The sequence below is a fragment of the Carcharodon carcharias genome, chromosome 1 (assembly GCF_017639515.1).
Source record: "Carcharodon carcharias isolate sCarCar2 chromosome 1, sCarCar2.pri, whole genome shotgun sequence".
NCBI classification, from domain to species: domain Eukaryota; kingdom Metazoa; phylum Chordata; class Chondrichthyes; order Lamniformes; family Lamnidae; genus Carcharodon; species Carcharodon carcharias.
This window is the reverse complement of record NC_054467.1, coordinates 96,274,993-96,292,421: the sequence shown is the minus strand read 5'-3', so window position 1 is coordinate 96,292,421 and position 17,429 is coordinate 96,274,993. Positions and strand designations below refer to the sequence as shown.

Below are 17,429 nucleotides of genomic sequence, written 5' to 3'. Positions count from 1 at the left end.
TATCTTTGTATCTGCAAACAGGAACCTGTATCAGCCAAAGGGTATGTTGAATGTTGTCAACAGCAAAGATTCCCCATAAAGCTTCATACCCCAGTAGCATTTCTGATATCAAGCTTGCTGAACACATCTGCCCCTGCCAGTGCTGGTGTGATCTCTTCCAGTGTTGGAACAGTGGAGTGATTCTTCTTTATTGCTTGAAAGATCTTTGGGATCCAAGCAAATTCCTAGCTGTCCATTTGGCTTCTCTTTCACCACGATGAAATCTGTTGACTCTGGTGAACCCAAATGTTTAAAACAAATTTAATGCTGAATTAGATTGGGGAAAAAAAATCAACCTGAAATAGTGTGAGCAAGAGAAAAACAGTGAATCGTACAAAACCAAAATGGTCACCGTCACAGCAATGAATGCACAGCTCCAGTCCGTGATCAGTGTCATAGAGACATTTCAGAAGTTTAAAGCAAAAGTGCAGACTAACATTCAGTAGCTCTCTTCATCTGTTGAGCTCTCTTCTAAGCTTTCCTTTTAGTTCTATTGGTACTTTATTGGGGGATGAATCACTGGTTTCAGAGCTAGGTCAATAGTGATATGACACTCAAAACCTTCAAAGCACCTAGTCATCTCATTAAAACAGATTTGGGTTGTTCCTAACTCTCAAATTTCAGCTTCCCCTTGATGCTGTTGCTTGGTTTCAGAGCACCTTTTCCTTAGGTAACTGTTGTTTTCTTTTCAGGAAAGATCTTCTGATACAGCCTGAGGGGGATGATGTTATTCTGAAACTGAAGATTGATACCAGAGCTGATTTATAGTTTGGTGGTGGCGGCGGGTGGGGGGGGGTGGGTGGGGGGGGGGCGGGTGGGGGGGGGGGGGGGGGGGGGGGGGGGGGGGGGGGGGGGGGGGGGGGGGGGGGGGGGGGGGGTGGGGTGCGTGGTGAAGGGCTGGGGAATAGCTTATTTTTCACCCTTTTCCTGACCTGAATGGTTGTATGAATTTCTTTTTTTGGGAAATCTGTTAGCCAGCCTTTATATTCAGTTGTATGGTTCCTATGCCTATTGTGTCCTCAAGCTCATGGTCATCTAGGGTATGAATATTTTGCCTTCTTTTACTTCTCATTTGCTGTACCTCTGAACTCATTTATGATCTACTTTCTTTACCTTGCACATCTTTTTCCAGTGATTGGGTTTTTCCACAAGCTCTACAATTTGATCCATATGCAGGACATTTCCTTCTGTCTGTGAACTCATATGGTTGTCCACAGCTCTTGCATATTTTTAACTCTGGTGTGCATTTTTTTTTGCTGTTTCAGAGCATCAATCCTGCTGCCTTTCTCTTGACTTAATTGACGTCTAGTTATTTGGGTAGTCAGCATCTTCATCTGTCTACTTGTGGCTTCATGTACCCTGGTAGCTTTTATAACCTGTGATATTATAAGCGTATTTTTTACAAAGAAATCTTTTTGTAGTTCAGGATGTAAAAAGCCTCAAGTGAACTGATCTATTAGCCTTTCACCTGTTTCCTTGATTTTACGTTTCCTGGCTGCATTTTTCAATCTTGCTTATATATTAAAAAATTGTCAACAGGCTCACCTGATTCCTGGCTCAGGCGTTGAAATCCATAACAATAGATCTGATGATGTGACTTTGGCTAGCGACGTGTGCTGAATTTTTCAAAAATTTTGCCTGGGTTTTTACTGTCATCCTCACTCATCTCCAAACTATTAAGAAGCTTAACCCTTTCCTGCCACAAAAAGATGCAGCTAACCCTTTTCTCTTCACCAGTGTCTTTTTAGAAAGTTACTGAATGTCAGTCTGCACTTTTGTTTTAAACTTCTGAAAAGCCTCCATGACATAATCAACCTTGCACTTATGGCCTGGAGCTGAACATTCATTTCTGTGGTGGTGGTCATTTTGATTTTGTACAATTCACTGTTTTTCTCTTCCTCACACCTGGTTGATTTTTTTTTCAATCTAATTCAGCATTAAATTCATTATAAGCATTTGGGTTTTACTGCTGCCACCATTTCATGTCTTCTGGTGTTCTCTTATGTTTGTACGCTCTATCCCTTCTTGTCACATTCTGATGATCGTTGCCTTTGTTGCTCCTGCACTATTACCTTGTCCTTCCTTTTTAACTTTCAAAATTTCCCCTCACATCAACTCACCCCCTACTATTTTGATTAAAGCCTTCTCTGCAGCCTTAGTTATTTGATTCGCCAATACACTAGTCCCACTGAATTTTGTCCCAATGGACTAGCTCTCTCTTTCCCCAGTCCTAGTGGAATCAAAATCCATTTCCCCCAAAACAATCTTTGAGCCGCACATTCAACTCTCTGATCTTATTTACCCTATGCCAATTTGCTTGTGGCTCATGTAGTTATCATGGTTATTACCTTTTGTCTTGGTTGCTCATACTCCTATAGGTGGAACTAAGAAAGAAATTTTGCTATGTTGTTTGCATCCACGTGGACCATGCTAACTGGATCCTTCCCCTCCCACTGAAAGTTCCTCTCCAGCCCTGTAGAGATGTCCTTAACCATGGCACTGCACAGGCAACACAGCCTTTGAAGCTCACGTTCTTGCCTGCAACTTTGTGTAGATTGCCTCTCCCTATGCCTTCTGCCAAAATGCATCACTTTATACTTCTCTTTACAGATATTCCCCATTTTGGGCACGTTCTATTAGCTTGTTTTCATTTTAGCGTGGTTTGTCAATTTGGGAACTTATTTGAATAGTGTGTGCTCAGTGCTGAATCTATTCTTTAAACACTTCCCACTGTTTTGCTTGCTAGTCCAACCCAATTTCTGCTTGGCGGCACTCCTGAGCCTTTGCTCACAGGGCGAGGGCCAATTTAGTGAGGCATGCGGGATGGTACCAGGACGGCCAGCTAGCACGAAGTGGCAGGTGATAGATAAGTACAAGCAGTCATGCAAAGAGTAAGAATAAAAGGGATATTTTGGCTAGGTAGGTTCAAGGCAGCCAATAGCTTTCTAATACAATGAGGTAAGACCTCTAATGTTTATGTTTTATTATGGTAAATTGATTCCTGTTTAGTATGCCAATCACATTAGGAGTGCTAAATGAGGGATAGCTGTTAAATTCCATCTGTCACTGGTCTGCCCATTCTGCTATGTTCTATTAAAGTCCATCAATGAAATTCTCAGCCACACTTTCAAGTTTGGTAGTGTTGGCAAATTTTAATTTTGATCAGTATTCCACCATCCAAGTCATAATTGCTATGGTTCGATACACTAATTAACTTTTACATTCCAGCAGGCATCTTAATTCAGCAAAGTGAACTGAACGATCTTCAAAGTGTTTTTTTTTTAAATAGTTCTTGCTGGTGCTGGTGTGTTACAGTTCACTGACTCCAAGTTGCTGTAGCAACATGCACTCTTACCTGCACGTTTTGGAGCTATGGATAATGACGGTAGAGGCTCCATTGTCCTTTCCATCACATGGCTGATCAGGAATATCTCCTGCTCTTACCACCTGTTATTGGTGTGTGTTGGAAGGATTTGCAGATTGATACTCAACCTGCTTGGCTGCGTTATCACTGCACCTTTTTCACCATCAAGTCCTGGGATGGGGCTTGAACCAGGAGCTTCTGGCCCAAGAGGCAGTGATTCTACCCACTGCATCACAAGAACTCCTCTAATGGTCCATAGGCCTTGCTATCTGTGAAAACTGCTAGCAGCATTCAGCAGTGTTTACTTTATTTTGAAAAGTCTTTTGGCCTTGCAAAAATTCCTGGCATACAGCATCTGGCTAATTCAAGTTACAGCAAACTATACCATGTGAGATCTGTATTTTTCAAAGTGTGAGTGTTGGATATTTGGGATGCAGATGTAAGGAGGTTCGTGGAGAGGGATAAGTGGGGCTGCAAGATGTGTTCTGAGGATTGCTGTGCAGGAGAATGTTGTGGAATTCAGAGTGTGGGAGTTGGCAGTTTTTCAACTGTTACACCACTCCCCTTTCCTGATCTTAAGTTCTTAAATTGCTTGTTGCAGACACTCTTTCTCAATTCCTCAGTGACTTCAATCACGCCTGCTTGGTTTTAGAGACTGGTGCCTTCCTCCTATCCTTAGCAAACATTACCTGGGAATTTCTGGGATTTGGGGGGGTGGGTGTAGGGGGTTCCCCAGCGCATCTTTGGGGTAGCCCCCAGTTACACTGCCCTGGAGCTCGGAAGTTATGGCCCATTACGTCACTTCACTTCCTCAGATCCTGCAGCAGAGCCTCCAGATAAGAGTCCATGACCCAGGAGGTAGCCTTCCCAGGTCTCCTTTGCATTCCCGTGCTTAAGCCACACAATTCCTGAAGCTTCAGCAATGTCAAACTTTAGTCCCATACCTCTCTTTGTGAAGCCTCTTGGGAAGTTTTATTGTTGGCTTCTAGGGATTGATTTCTTAATTCTGGTCAATTTTACAGGAAAGCCGTAAATTGCTAACTTTATAGCTTAATTTTGCCATTTTGGTATTTCAAAATTAACTTTGTATCTGCAACTTTTTCAAATTCTTTTTTAAATTTAAATTCTTATTATGTGCAATGGTCCTAAAGGGGAAATCTCTTTGTTCTGGCTTGCATGTTTTTTTTTTCTTTTCATTCAGACAAGAGAATGAATTCATTATTTTGAAAGTGTGCTAATTTATCTAGAGCTGTGCAGAAAAAGTGGAGGCATGACTTTTTTAAATTCAGGGAGTGCAATGAGAAAGACAAGAATGATTGTGATGTGAAAAAAACATCAGCATTTCTTTGTAATATTCTGGAGCCCTCACTGAAGCACCTGTCAGACATGCAGTTTGGTGATCTGTCTGAGTTATTTTTTTTTCTCTCATTAGAATACTTATATTGATCTTTCTCATGGGTACTCTGGGTTCTTGAAGAACAGTTGTGAATATTTATTTGCTAACTTGCTGTTTTTTTTAAGACCATTGCTTGAGCAATGAAAATAGTTTGTTTACAGATTATTTGGAAGAATTAGAGATCAGTAAGTTGTTATAAAGTATGGGCTCAATATCAGTGGTTGACTTTGTTCTTGATGTTGAGCTGGAGGAAGTTGTCTTGTTCAAGACGGGCAGTCCGACAGCACTGATGCAGCACTGATGCAGCCCTGTGATTGAGAGAAGCAGTAGAGTGGGAAACTTCAGCTTCCATGTGATTATGTTGACTTGGCCAGGGGATAATATTGCAAAGGAGCATCATGTGAAAGAGGAGAGGTCTGAAGATAGATGGAGAGTTACCTTTGAAGGGTTGGGAAGAGAAGCAGTTGTTGAGGATGCACTGGATGTGTTTGCAGCGGTAGGAATTGAATCATGCAATTGAATCAAACCACATCGAGCTGGTTTGTGGAGAGAGATGTCAGTGGGAGATGGTGTGGTCAATGGTGTTTATATTATGCGAAGGGCAAAGAACTTTGAAAAAATTAGAAATTAAAAGATACCTAACATTGTTTTAAAAAATTACCTATTGATCAAAAATCATGTTTTACATGGTATTTATAGTTTGATACGCCCAAAACAAAAGAGGCTTGCTGATCTACATTGACTTCTGGTCTCGCAATGCTTTGCATTTCAAAATGCTCACTGCTTGAATTAAAATCTCTCCCTGGCCTTGTCCCTCTCTGTAACATACTTCAGACCTATAACCTTATGCGCATGCTTTGTTCCTACCATTCTGCCACTTGCTTATTCCCTGTTTCCTTTGCTTCACCATTGGTGACTCTGCGTTCAGCTGCTGAGGATTAAGCTCTGCAATTCCCACTAAAATCTTTACTTCATAAAAACTACATATCCAAAATTACCAATCGTAGGAAGGTAGGAGGCATTGCAGTGTAGATGGAAGCCTAAAATTACAAAGACATTGATAGATAAGTGAATGGCCAAGCTATGCATGGGAAATGGATTTCGGTACAGGCAAATGTGAGGCCGTCCACTTTGGATCTAAAAAGGACAGAACAGGGTACTTTCTAAATGGTGAAAAGCTAGAAACTGTGGAGATACAAAGAGGCTTGGGGGTCCAGATACATTGCATCATTAAAATGTCGTGGACAAATGCAGAAGATAATCAGAAAGCCCAATGGAATGCTGGCCTTTGTATCTAGAGGAATAGAATACAAGTGGATAGAAGTCCAGCTCTAGCTGTATAAAACCCAGGTTAGACTTCATTGTTGAGTACTTAAGACACATATATTGGCCTTGGAGGGGTGCAGCGTAGATTACACAAACTAAGTGGAAAGGAGAATGCTATGGATACTGGAAATCTGAAATAAGCAGAAAATGCTGGAAATACTCAGTTTGTTGTGGCAGCATCTGTGGAAAGAGGAAAGAACAGTTAACATTTCAGGTCAATGACCCCATGATCTCATTGAATGCAAGGGGCTAATGGCCTACTCTTGTTTCTGTGCCACTTCAGGAAAGATTGTTCATCTCTGCTAAAAGCCCTGAAGTCTATGGTTGGCAATGTTTTAATCCCCAAATAATCACATTACTTCATATTCCTTTATATATTTTTGTGTTTTCCACTTGACTCCCAGGGCTCTAAAAGTAGCCAGATGCTGATACTGTCGGGGCATAAAAGGTCTGTACAAGGAATGATTTAGCTTGAATTCTGGGAAATCAGTAGAAAAGTATGTGGTTTCTCTCGCCCACCTATAGAGTAAATAAATGCATGGCTGCTTTGATAAACATAAACGTGACGTGAATTACCATATAAAATATTCAATGGCAAGTGCTTTACAGTGTTTCCATATTCTTAAAAAAAAATTACCATGCAGCTCTTTGTTCTGTTGACCTTTTGTGAATGTTACCAACTTCATTCAAGCCAACTTAATGTTATGGTGTTAAATGTTGAGTTAATCATAGCAAAGTGTAACATACAATATAGGAATGAGATAAGCCATTCATTCCCTCAAGTACGTTCAGTGAGATCATAGCTGATCTGCATCTCAACATCATCCACCTACCTAGGCTTCATATCGCTTGCAGAGCAAAAGATGTATGGATCTCAAAATTATTTAATTGAACTAGCATCTATTACCTTTTGTGGAAGATAGTTGTGTCTTTTTTCCCACCCTTGTATGAAGAAGAGTTTCCCAACTTCTCTCCTGAATGAAAAACAAAAATACCTGGAAAAACTCAGCAGGTCTGACAGCAGCTGCGGAGAGGAACACAGTTAACGTTGGCTTGGCTCTGATTTCTGTGGCCCTTGACCTAGACTCCTCCACCAGCAGATCAAGTTTCTTGCTATATACCTGATCAATTGCTTTTAAAATCTTAAAACTTTGTTCAGATCACCCCCTGCCCTTTTATTTTGTGGAAAATAAGCCTAGTGTATGTAATCTCTCTTCATAATCTAACCCTTAGGGCCCTGGTAATCTTCTGGTGAATCTATGTCGCACTCCTTCCAACGTCAGTGTATGCTTTTAAAGTTGCGGTGTCCAGAACTCTACTCAGTGCTCCATATTTGGTCTAACCAGCACTTTGTATAGTTGCAAAATTTCCTCCTGTATTCCAGCCTTCTCGTTATATAGACTAATGTTCTATTAGACTTTATGATTTTTGTAGCTTACTACTTCATTTTAGTGATGAATGTGCATGGACCTTTAAATCTCTTGACTTGCACTGTTCCTAACTTTCACCATTTAAATAATACTCAAATCTGTCCATTTATTGGTCAAAATTGGATGACCTCACACTTGCCTGCTTCAAAATTAATCTGCCACAGTTTTGCCCGCTCACAGTCTATTTTTTCGGAAATTCTTGTCTGAATGACTTATCAGGTGGCTTCCGTATATTACATTGCTCCGTGTAATTATCTCAGCCAAAATTGTTTCTTTTTATCTCAATATTTTGGTCACAGTACACAGGCACTTTTTACAGTCATAAAAAACTAAATACAAGTACTTTCTAAAATGTATGAACTTCCTGTTTAATAAATATTCACAATTAGCATAACACATTGGTGCAGAATAGAATGCCATTTTGACATTTGGGGTTAAAGCATATTGAAGGTTTAGTGTAAAGAATTTCATGTCGCACCTTGCCTGTGGTGTAACTGATCTGCGGAAATGACACTTGTATTGTTGACCATAGCCCCTAGCCCCACCATTCTTTCTCTCTCTCCCCCCCCCCCCCCCCCCCCCAAAAAAAAAAGTATATATTAAATTTTGTTTTGACTATTCATTGTTCTGTGGCATTGCTCATGACAGGAAGAATATGATCTCCCTCATGGCTGACTCTGCTGTCTCCGTATTGCTGTTTCTCTCATTGTCTTGTCTTTTCAGCTGATCTCTTCCCCTTTATTGCTACCTTTTCATGTTTTCCTATTTCACTATTGGGTGAAGTGAGTTGAAGAGAAATGCACAGCTAAAAGTTGCTTTTGGGGGAGTTTGCAGGGAAAACCTGGCCCCCTTCCCTTTGCAAACTATTTACCTTGCCTTTTCCTGCTTGATCCTACAACTAATTCACTCCCACCTACTTTTTCTTTTTGAGCTATCTGCTACCCGCTCTGCATCCATGCTGTAACTTGCTTCATCTGTAAACTTCTGCTTTCTCCCCTACTTCCATTTGTGGCCTCCCCCTTGCCCCCCACAAAGACTGAGAGGCTAAAGGCACCACAGTTCCTCTGCTATCTTTCCTTCTTCATTCCATATTGGTTTCCATCAGAAGCTTTATTTACTCTTAAAATCCACCCTGCTTGTGTTTTTTTTAAAAGAAAAAAAAATCAATAAGAATAAGACAAGACCATGTCTTAGCCTCTGCTTAATACACTTTCTGAGATTTGAAGAGAACAAACTAATAGCTACGGTTTATACAGACAGCAGCCAGGGAGGGGGTGGGGTCACTATATACAGACGGCGGCTAGGTCAGCAGTCAGTATAAGCAGTTGGAATACAGTGTCAAAATTTTCCTACAGCACCCAAGTTGGGGATGCAGCTAATATAGGTGAGGACTGTGTGGGCGTGTAATTGACAAATGTACATCACTATATCTATAAGTGTGATGTGGTACATTTTTGTAGGAAGATTAAGGAGGCTGCACACTTCTTGGGGAAAATAAGTGTCTAAATAGTGTAGAGAAGTAGAGGGATCTAGGAGAACAGATACACAAATTACTAAAAGTAGCAACAGAAGTTAATGAGGCCATAAAAATATAAACGAGCATTGGGGTTCATTTCTGGAGGGATAGAATTGAAAAGCAATGCAGTAATGCTAAAATTGTATGGAACTTTGGTTAGTCTACACTTGGAATACTGTGAACAGTTCTGGCATCCATAACTATAAAAAGAAAAAGAAAACTGGATGAGGTGCAAAAATTTTTTCACAAGAATGATACCAGAACTGAGAGGTATATTTATCAAGAAAGATCAAACAGGCTGGATCTCTTTTCTCTAAAAACCTGATTGCTATCTTTCAAAATTATGAAATTGTTTGATCGGATTGATGTCGAGAGGAGGCTTCCACTTGTGGGTGAGACCAGAACAAGGGCTGTAAATATAAGGGAGCCACAAATAAAGAGAATTCAGCAGAAATTTCTAAGGAAATTACTGAGCAGCACCTTGGAGGTAGTCATCTTTAGATTATTTGGAATGCTACATACTAGTGAATATAAGAGCATATGGTAGAACAGGTGGGCATGTGATGGCGAAATGGCGCAGGAAGGAGGACTTCAAATTCTTGGGACTTTGGGACCTGCTCAAGATGGATGAGTTGCAAATTCAAATAGACTGGGACCAATGTCTTTGTGTGGAGGTTGAACAGTGCAGGGGGTGAAAGTTTAAAGCAATATGGCAGATAATGAACACCAGGATGAAACATTGGAGAGACATTAGATGACCAAAGAGTGAGAAGCAGATAGACAGCAAATTTTCAGACAAATTACAGAAACATACAAGAACTGCTGAATATTGATAATGAATAGTGATAATGAGGGACTTCAGTTGTCATAATATAGGCTAGAATAGTACCAGAGCAAAGGGAAAAGAAGGGAAGGAATTGGTACAATGTCTGGGAGATGAAGAGGAATATATTTCGATGGGGAATTATTTGGGGAACAGCAATTGTAATACCAGATTTAGATACTTGGAAAATAACAAGGAACAATCGAGCATAAAAATACTTCAGTGGAGGAGGGCTAATTTAAGGAATTTATAAAAGGAATTTGACACAGGTATATTGAAATCTAAAATTGTTAGGCAAAACAATATCTGAAGAGTGGATAGCCTTCAAAGCAAAGATGGTTCCGATACAAAAGTGCATCCAAAGCTGGAACTTCTGGAGGACTGAAGATCTGGAGATTGAAGTTAAACAGAAAATGGAGGCTTGCGACAAATGTAAGGTTCATAACACAGTGGAAAATCAATTTGAATATGGAAAGTACAGAGGAAAATCAAAAAATGAAATGAGCAAAGTAAAGGAGTGTAGGAGTATATCTGAAGGTTAAGAAAAGGGAAGCCAAAGTCTTTTGTAAACATGTACAAATAGTTTAAAAAAAAGGTAGTTAAAGGAAGGTTGGACTGTTGTGCATCAGCAGTGATGTCAGCAAGCTGGTAAGGAGCTAATCACCATGAAGTATTCACACACAGTAGTTCACAAATGATTGCGATTGGATTAACAGAGAAGTGAAAATAAACATTTAAATGATTTTTTTCAAGAAAAAGGATTTTAAAAATATATCACCATGGAGAAATTTGACATTCCACAATTACAGTATTAGCTTTTCAGGGTATACCAAGGTTATGCCACTTTAAAAACACAGTTACACCTCATTCAACAAGGTGAGTCAATGAATGGCTGTAACTTATTTTGTTTAGCTGAAACAGGAGCAATGTACACACATCCATTTGCTGACTCATTCTTCAGGGCAATGTCATGACCAATCAGGGTCAAGCTGACTGTTTTAAATTTCAAACAATACTTGGCAGTTAATTGTCAGTCACCGTCACTTGTGCATCCTCCATGGAAATGCCTCTACCAATCAGCATTCTTTTCATACACAGTATAAATTGTGTCCCCCTAATATTGGTATTCTTGTGAAGTGGCCTGATGAGTACAAGACAAAAAGCTTTGACATGTCTCTTTTTTTCAGCAATACTCAGATTTGTATGCCTTCCTTGCATAGGGCCCATGCTAATTTCTATCATTTCTAGGGTCTATTATAAAGATGTGATAACGAGACACTTAGAAAATAATGGTAGGATTGGGCAGAGTCAGCATGAATTTATGAAAGGAAAATCATCTTTGTCAAACCTGTTGGGAGTTTTTTGAGGATGTAGCTAGTAGAATAGATAAGGGAAAATCAGTTGCTGTGGTGCATTTGGATTTTCAGAAGGCTTTTCGTTTTTCAGGAGAGGCTAGTAGGCAAAATTAGAGCACATGGAATTGGGGGTAATATACTGGCATGGATTACAACTTGGTTTATGGACATAAAATCAAGTAGGAATAACTGGGTCATTCTAAAGTTAGCAGGCTGTGACTAGGGTACAGCAAGGGTCATTGCTTGATTCCCTGCTATTCACCATATCAATGATTTTGATGTAGGGACCAAATGTAATATTTCCAAGTTTGCTGATGACACAAACTAGGTGGAAATGTGAGTTGTGAGGAGGATGCAAAGAAGCTGCAAGAGGATTTAGATAGGCCACGTTGGGTGGGCAAGAACATTGCAGATGGAATGTAATGTGGATAAGTGTGAAGTTATCCAGCTGGTAGGAGGAGCAGAGGTGCAGAGTATTTCTTAAATGGCAAAAGAAGTGTTGTTGTCCAAAGGGGCCCTATCAATCAAGAATCTGTCTATCTCGGTCTTAAATACACTCAATGACCTGGCCTCCACAGCCTTCTGTGGCAATGAATTCCATAGATTCACCAATCTCTGGCTAAAGAAGTTTCTCCTCATCTCTGTTCTAAAAGGTCTTCCCTTTACTCTGAGGCTGTGCCCTCGGGTCCAAGTCTCTCCTACTAATGGAAACATCTTCCCCACGTCCACTCTATCCAGGCCTTTCAGTATTCTGTAAGTTTCAATCAGATCCCCCTTCATCCTTCTGAACTCCATCGAATATAGACCCAGAATCCTCTCCAGGGCCAGAACATCCTTCCTGAGATATGTGGCCTAAAATTGCTCACAATATTCTAAATGTGGTCTGACCAGAGCCTTAAAGCCTCAGCAGCACATCCCTGCTTTTATTTTCTAGTCTTCTCAAAATAAATGCCAACATTGCATTTGCCTTCCTAACTACCGACTCAACCTGCAAATTAACCTTAAGAGAATCCTGGACGAGGACTCCCAAGTCCCTTTGCACTCCAGATTTCTGAATTCTCTCCCCATTTAGAAAATAGTCTATGCCTCTATTCTTCCTACCAAAGTGCATGACCTCACGCTTCCCCACGTTGTATTCCATTTGCCACTACTTTGCCCAGTGGTTGAAAAACTTATCAGCCATGATTGAATGGCGGAGCAGACTCGATGGGCCGAATGGCCTAATATCTGCTCCTCTGTCTTACGGTCTTATGGCCTGGGTGTCCTTGTTCATAAGTCACAGAAAGCTAACATGCGGGTGCAGCACCAGTTACGAAGGCAAATGATATGTGTTGGCCTTTCGTTACAAGAGGGTTTGGGTCAGGAGTAAAGATGTCTTGCTGCAATTGTATAGAGACTTGGTGAGAGCGCCCCTGGAGTATTTTGTAAAGTTTTGGCTGCCTTTTGAAGGAAGGATATACTTGCCATGGAGGGAGTGCAGCAAAGGCTGCTGTTGTGGCGTGTGTGTCCATAGATCTCTGAAGGCGGAAGGGCATGTTAGTGGGGTGGTGAAAAAGGCATATGGGACACTTGCCTTTATCATTCGAGGTATAGATTACAAAAGTAGGGAGGTCATGTTGGAGTTGTATAGAACCTTGGTGAGGCCACAGCTGGAGTAGTGTGTGCAGTTCTGGTTGCCGCATTATAGGAAGGATGTGATTGCACTGGAGAGGGTGCAGAGGAAATTTACCAGGATGTTGCCCGGGATGAAACATTTAAGTTATGAAGGGAGGTTGGATAGACTTGGGTTGTTTATGTTGGAGCAGAGAAGACTGAGGGGCGACCTGATCGAGGTGTACAAGATTATGAGGGGCATGGACAGGGTGGATAGGGAGCAGTTGTTCCCCTTAGTTGAAGGTTCAGTCACGAGGGGATGCAAGTTCAAGGTGAGGGGCAGGAGGTTAAGGGGGGATGTGAGGAAAAGCTTTTTTACCCTGAGGGTGGTGACGGTCTGGAATGCACTGCCTGGGAGGGTGTTGGAGGTGGGTTGCCTCACATCCTTTAAAAAGTACCTGGATGAGCACTTGGCCCATAGCCTTGAATGTTATGACGTACCAAGCGCTGGTAAATGGGATTAGGTAGGTAGGTCAGGTGTTTCTCAGTGTCGTTGTAGACTCGATGGGCCTCTTCTGCATTCTGTGATTCTGTGGCAGGCTTGTCCTATGAAGAGAGCTTGAAGAGACTGGGCCTATATTTTCTGGAGTTCAGAAGGATGAGAGGTGATCTCAATGAAACTTATAAAATTCTTAATAGGGCTCAAAAGTGTAGTTGCAGGAAGACTAACTGGGTTGGGGGCTGATGTCCAGAACCAGGATAGCCTCAGGCTAAGAGGCTGGCTGTTTAGGATTGAGATAAGGAGGAATTTCTTCACTCGGAGGATGGTAAACCTTTGGAATTCTTTACCCCAGAGATCTGTGGAGGCTCTGTCATTGAGTATGTTTAAGACAGAGTTTGAAAGATTCCTAGATTTGTAAAGACATTGAGGGATATGGGGACAATGTGGGAGGTAGAAGATCAGCCATGGTCTAATGGAATGCTGGGATAGGCTTAAGGGGTTGAATAGCCTACTCCTATTTTCCTATGTTCCAATTTTAGTGTATCTGCTGCTAAAGCACAATTGCAATCTAGGGGTGCTTCAACAGTGCAACTTCTGGAGGAGCATAGAATCAGTGCTAATAACTTCTGGATTTCCACTTTATTTTGTGTCTGTGTGCCACTCGAAGTTCTATTCAGATTTAAGTCACGATGGTGAACATTACAGATTTGCTGTTATTACCACAGCAAAATGTGGGCCAACATTGATTTTTGAATCAACATTGTGACATCCAGGCTGGTAAATTCTGTGACATTGTGTCTATAATGTATTCCAAACTCCAAAGGTGGAAGCTAAACATACTTCATTTTTATTGGAATATGATACTGGGGACAGTTAAATGTGTTGTGCTTTTGATTAAGTATACCTGAAGCTGGGACGTCTAAACTAAAGCCCCATGAAGTCCCAGTGATTTATTCTGTACTTGAAATTCTACCCTGTTCACCTCTTTGGTTTTTGTGAGTTTAGTGACTTAGAATAGTATCCTTTCTCTGCTGTCAAGCTCATTTTAAGGCCGTTAATGAGAAACTAAGGCAATGTTGCACCATAGACTGCACTTGAGCACTGCTGTCCCACAGTCTGAACTAAACTTGTGCCAGTGCAAAAATGCCTTGGGATTTGCTGGAAGGTGTCCATATTAAGATGAAAATTTTTTATGTTTCTTGCTCTTTGCATGGATGAATAGCTGGCTAATGCACTCTTTCCAAGCAGGCAAATGACGAATGGCCATTTGGGTGAGGTAATGGAAGGCTGGCTGTACACATGGGGCCATACCCCAGCCTGAGTTTGAGAGCAGAAACTGGAATAAGGTAACTGCAACATGCTTCTTCAACGATGTCTGTTTTGTTTTTAATATAAAATGGTTAAAGCTGGCATTTTTTTGACCCCTGAGTTAAGTTAAATTTTGGGGAAGGCACTGAAACCTTTGTGTTTGGGTGATGAAAGATCCAAAATGAAGTTTAACATCAAATGACAAGTATATCACATATAAAATTGGAGGCATTGTCATCCTGTAGCTTGACCTAGAGTAATGCATGTGGCTGTCTTGCTGTTAGATGTTTAAATCAATATACAGAAGTGGCAAAGATTCTTACTCTAAAATGTTATTCATGTACAAGAAAGAAAGGCTTGAGTTTACATAGCACCTTTCTGAGCACAATGTCCCAGTGTTTTATGGTTAATAAAGTATTTTTCAAGTGTAATCATTGTAATGTAAAAACTGCAGCAGCACAATCTGTGCATAGCAAGCTCCCATGAACGCCAATGCGATAATGACCAGATAATCTGTTTCTGTGATGTTGATTTGAAGGATAAATGTTGGCAGGATCCCGGGAATAACTCCTGCTCTTTGAAACAGTGCCATAGGATCTTTAAACGTCTGCCCAAGCAGGCAGATGGGGCCTCAGTTTAATGTCTCATCAGAAAGATGGAGTGCTGAACCATCAGAGAAACCTTCAGTACTGCAGTGGAGTGTCACAACTGGAGCTTTAGGGAGGAGAATTATAGAGATGTAGAATGTGTGCTGTTTGTAATATTCCTCTTTTCAAAGGAAGAGGAATTTTAAAAAAGACTCTAAGTGACCTAGCCATTATCAAATTGGTGTTCTTCGGACATTTCTGTTTTGATTTGAGAAGTATTGATTCCTTTTGTATAACTTTGACCCATTAGCTCAGATATCTACTAAAGTTGTTTTTGTGCAAAGTATTATTTGGTAATCCATCTAATTCTATCAAGTAACTTATTCCCTTCAAATCCTTATTTTTATAGATATGGCTCTTATTGCATGCCATGGAAGCTTTGTAATTATTGTCAAGTTGATGGAAGTAGGAATTAAAATTGAACTACAGAAAGAACCAGCACCTCCTTGTATAGAGGAGCATGAAGCTCTTTATAAGCACTAGACATGTAAAAAATGGTTAGTATAGAGAATGGAATATGTGGTCATCAAAGCTCCTGATATTGAGTGATTTTGGAAAAACATTTACCCAAACACTATTGGAATATGTTGCTTAAAATAAAAAGTGGAGTTGATTTTAAAATCCCCAATTGTTCTCACACCAATTATGACACACGATCTAGGCTTGCCCTTGTGTATGTGAGGCAAATTTTGAGAGAGACATGATGAGACATTAAACAACCACACTACAAAACTTCATTTTATTTGCCACTCTGTATCTGTGTATCCCAGCATACAGCTGAGGGCATTGGTTTGGAGTAATTGAATCCAAACAGCTTCAGCTGCTGCTGATGTGCTAATATCTCTTGCTCCATCAAGCAGATTGTCTTTTGACAGATAAGGCTAGCCCTCCACTCTTTCTAACTGTGGTGGTGTTGTGTTGGAGAAGGGTAAGGAGAATTTTTTTTTAAATTATACAAGATCTGCTTCATTTGGGAAGTGGTTGTAGATTTAGCTGACACAACTTGTCGAAGTTTGATGTAGTTTGATGATGCTGGAAAAATCATTCTCTGAGCTTGGATGAATTTTGCAAATACAAACTGACTTGGACAGATGAAAGTAAATCATTGACAACTTCTGAGCATTTAATCAGTTTCTTGAAGTGTTATTGGATTTCTGTTTTTAAGTCTGGCACTTCTGAAAGACGACTGAAATGGGTAACATGTAGATCTTGGATCAGCACCCTAGAGACTCAATACCCTGTATGAATTTGCCCTCTTTGTCTTGAATTCATTAACTACTTTCTTTTAATTTGGCTTCCTAGCCTTCCTACCCATAGTTCATTTTACTCAAGTCTATCTTCATACATCATAAATTGATGCTGGAAAATGTTTCTTGCTGGAGTAACTATGTAATACAAGGAATGTTTCTCCTACATTTTTGATTTATGATTGTTTTGAGAGATGTTTCAGCTATGTTTTGTAGTCTGGTGACATTGATTCCAATGTTGATGATTATTTAAAGCATTTGAGAGGGAAAAAAAAACTCTTCCTTGACGACACATTTCAGTTGATAAGTGCTGTAGAATTTCCCTAGCTGGCATAGTGAGGTAATGGATTGCTGTGACATCTGAAAGGCAGGATGTAAACTGAACACTAAATCAGTTGCGTGAGGTGGATTGCATTACCAGTACAGGTACAGTAGTTGGGTGCGGATTTCCACAAAGAGCATACTCTGATTTTCCTACAAAGTTTTCAATTTTGCATATATTGATTTTAAGCAAGAGTAGTATAGCAAAAAGCAAACCAGTATAGATCAGAATAGGTTTATGGTACTGAAAATGAACATAGATTTGTGATGATTTTACGAAGAACAGAGTACTCTGTATTCCAAGTATAGGCAAAAGTTTGTTTACAATCTATGTATAGCACCATTAATCAGAAGCAGTGTTTCCATTATATAAGTGAAGCAATTATTATTGTTTGTCAAAGAGATCATGGGCAGGCTCCCCATCTGAAGGGGACAGGAAGAACAAAGGAAATAGAAATTTTAGATAAGATGGTCACTCAGCAACTGAGGAAGGCAAGGTAGCAGGCCTAAGAGAGACTTTATTAAAGACTACTTACACTGAAGATATTCCTTATCATTAGAA

General features: G+C 40.3%; 1 protein-coding gene across 4 annotated transcripts in view; it reads left to right on the top strand.

Annotated features, from left to right (window-relative positions):
* cnot6l (CCR4-NOT transcription complex, subunit 6-like) overlaps window positions 1-17,429 on the top strand; it is a 100,985-nt gene that overhangs the window by 11,750 nt on the left and 71,806 nt on the right. For 2 of the 4 annotated variants that reach the window (XM_041186285.1, XM_041186268.1), the window contains exon 2: window positions 14,593-14,690. The exons of 1 other annotated variant lie outside the window; for it this stretch is intronic. The gene's annotated coding sequence lies outside the window, so the exon portion shown is untranslated. Of the gene's footprint in view, window positions 1-14,589; window positions 14,691-17,429 lie in introns of all 4 variants that reach the window. One more of the 4 variants, XM_041186275.1, reaches the window with a different exon arrangement.